Source organism: Leptodactylus fuscus, chromosome 2 (genome assembly GCF_031893055.1).
Source record: "Leptodactylus fuscus isolate aLepFus1 chromosome 2, aLepFus1.hap2, whole genome shotgun sequence".
Classification (NCBI taxonomy): domain Eukaryota; kingdom Metazoa; phylum Chordata; class Amphibia; order Anura; family Leptodactylidae; genus Leptodactylus; species Leptodactylus fuscus.
This window is the reverse complement of record NC_134266.1, coordinates 198,028,690-198,032,187: the sequence shown is the minus strand read 5'-3', so window position 1 is coordinate 198,032,187 and position 3,498 is coordinate 198,028,690.

Sequence of the window (3,498 nt, the reverse complement as noted above, 5' to 3'; positions counted from 1 at the left end):
CTCCTGGTATGTGTGTGTCTGAAAAGCACTAGTCCAATACTTGTACATCAGTCACTGACAGACCCCGCCTGCTCCCTCCTACACCCACCTATCCCTAGACCACTTATGTCCCTGCAGTCTGGACAGCATCATTCATACAAAATTATTAATCACAGTCATATTTTGCTTGGAAAATAGAATAAACACAATCACACATAGGATGAGTCATATTTATTATATCAGCTCCAAATAAGCAGGATATTTATGGGCCTCTTCTATGAAAGTATTAAATAGAAAGTTAATCAAAGACTTATATGGCAGCCTTATTCACATATATAATAGATAGCTTTTCTACAGAAGCTGGATTTGATAGTGTGACTTTAATATAAATTATTAATATTTATTAGTAATCATTTTAAAGTGCCATTAATTCTAGGCAACTCTATATATATATAAATATATATATATATATATATATATATATATATATATATATATATATATATATATATATATATAGGGTTTTTGTACATAACAAGCAAATAAAAATTACAATACAGATGAGTGACAGTCGGGTAGAGTCATACTGAGGACTCTGTCTATGAGGGTTTGCAAGGAAAGGGGGATGGGTACAGTAGTTAATAGGAAGATGCTACTGAAATGATACAAGCAATAATTGAAAGTTTTATTAAATTAATTAAATAAATACAGTGTTTCCTAAATCAATCAGTTCATTGTTATGGTTCATGTACATGGTATCAGAACCTGTACTGAAGTATGTAAAGTCAGAGGCCCTCTGTGCCACCCATTGGTAACTCTATAGAGTACTATATATTCACATATTTCTGAGGCTGTATCCTAGTATGGAATGGATTTTGTCACAGAATATTATGAAATGAATCTGTTGAATAATACCCTTCTAGTTGTTTCCCCCTTGAAGTAATGACTTTATGGGAGGATTGCTCCATAATACAGTATCTGATGGCACGTCCCAATAATCATCAGTTATCAATACTTATCGTTTGTATACAATATCATTACAGTTATCAATATTTATCGTTTGCATACAATATCATTTCCAGTGATGCAATGCTTATTATCTTATGGTATGAAGACTTATATGGCAGCCTAATTTACATATATAATAGATAGCTTTTCTACGGAAGCCGGATTTGATATTGTAACTTGTGAGGCTCAATGGTTGTAAGAGTGTTTTTTGTTTCTATTTTTAGTATGAGTCTTGGTGATTTGGTAGTATATCTAGGTTGGATGGACTGACTTGTGAATGGAAGTGAATAAGACTATTGTAATGAAGTGTTGTGTCCTGTAAAGACACAGAATGGAATGTTAGTGAGGATATGAAGCAGAATGCAGCCCCGGGGCAGAGATTGACATCTGTGTGTGTCTCTGTTAGCATCCAGATAAACTCTGTGAGTCTGCAGTGCTCTTCATGTCTAGTTACTGTTTTCTTGACTTTATTATGCTTTTACCTCTTAAAGCCATAGTATGCATACTGTACATGCTGCAGAGCTGAGGTTGGCATTTAACCCTTTATCAGGAGGTGAGATAACACATAGGCTTCCCTGTGGCTCTATATACTTAGATTGTGCAGATTAGTTTACTGACCCCCAGGGATCTTTGAGTAGCAGGAGAGAGGTAGAGTAATAATTCTAAATGACAGTCAGCTCTTGTAGTATGAATGTTTGTAAAATATGCTTCAACTATTACCTTTATCAATGAGTAGTCATTATGACTGCCAAAGGAAACCAGCTGTCACACAACCGATATTCACTGTTATAGGGTAAGTTGGATATAAATGATGCCATGAATGAAAAGCTGCATAATCTTTTAGAATTAGGAATGTCTATTGGACCAAAGTGAACAAGAACAGCCACAGCTAAATGTTATATTTAGTGATACCACATCCAGTAGATAAGATAGGTGATAAGTGTCTGACCATTAGATGTCTTATTACTAGGAGCCCCATTTTTAACAAGAAAAGTGCGCCCATGTCTCGACATATGAATGGAGCTGTGTTTAGGAATGCATTATGCTGCTCTAATAATTTGTATAGGGCTGCTGGAGAAAAGCCTTGTACATTGCTCAGATATCTCTGTTAGTTCCATAGTTAAATGGAGTGGCAGTGTACATGCATGACCTCCACTCCATTCAAATAGGGGGACATGGAACCCCCATTCTCATGATTAGCGGTGGTCTTAGTGATTGGACCCTCAGTATCAACTATCCTATGCAAAGGCGATACATTTAAATTTTGGGACAACGCTTTTAATATAGCCATGTAACTAGTAATTGTACAATGTGTTTACAGTGCTTCAGCCATTAGAGGCTGTGGTAAGTTAGCTGTCACAAAGATGGTAATGTGGCATCCCTTGTGGCCATATTGGAAATGTATTACTGCAAGATTAACCTCTTCCTGCAAAGCAACATACTATTACGTTGCGCTGAATGTATAGTTAAAACTCAGTGCTGCAAAAGTTGTTCCCGCAGCATTACTTCTGGGTCCCAGCCTAATCTCATGAATGCCGTGATCAGTAGTAAACACGGAATCTGGGTGGATCAAGGGCAAGATCACACCCCTTATCACCCTCGTCTGACTGCCCATGCCTATTACACATAGTGAGTCTATGTGTGATGTGCTGCAATACAATGTGTTGAAGTAGATTCCATTGCTGATAAAAGATCCTAGGTTTAAGTCCCCTTGTGGAAAGGTAAGAAAGTTAAGAATAAATGTAATATAATAATAAAATAAGTATAAAATAAACAAAAAGTAAAAAAAAAAACTTTTAATTTAAAAAAGTAGTATAAATAAAATAAACATTATAGACATTCCCATGTGTGTATAAATCTGCATTATCCAAAAATAGTGTTATTTATCCTGTACAGTGAACACTGCAAAAAAAAAAAATGCATAAATTAACATATTTTTGTCACCTCACTTCCCTCTAAAAATAACAATAATAAGTGGTCAAAAAGTCATACATACCAAAAACTGGTATTGATAAAATCTATAACTTGCCCCACAAATAAGGAGCCATGACATGTCTCCGTCAACAAAACAGTAAAAAAGTATAGGCATTCATTTTCCAAAAAGGACATTTTATTAGCAAATGCATTAAAATCTAATAAGACCAATAAAAATGTGGTATTATCATAAACGTAATTACCCAATAGACAAAGTTATAATATAATTTTTAATGCAGAGTGAACGCTGTAAAAACTAAATGCAAAAAATAATGATAGAATATTGTTTTTTTGTCATACGGACCTTACGAAAATGTTAAAGGGGCTCTATCACTAGGAAAAGTCATTTTTAACTAATCACATCCTTGCATAGCCCTTAGAAAGTCTATTCCACACTTACCTTTTGTATGTAGATTGCTTCAGTGGTGTCTGAATAAGTCCGTTTTTATTCATATGCTAATTAGACTAGTGCACGATAGATGGTGCACACCTCTCTCTGCTATTTTCTATGGGAGGCTGCTGCTGGGGCTGCTGATG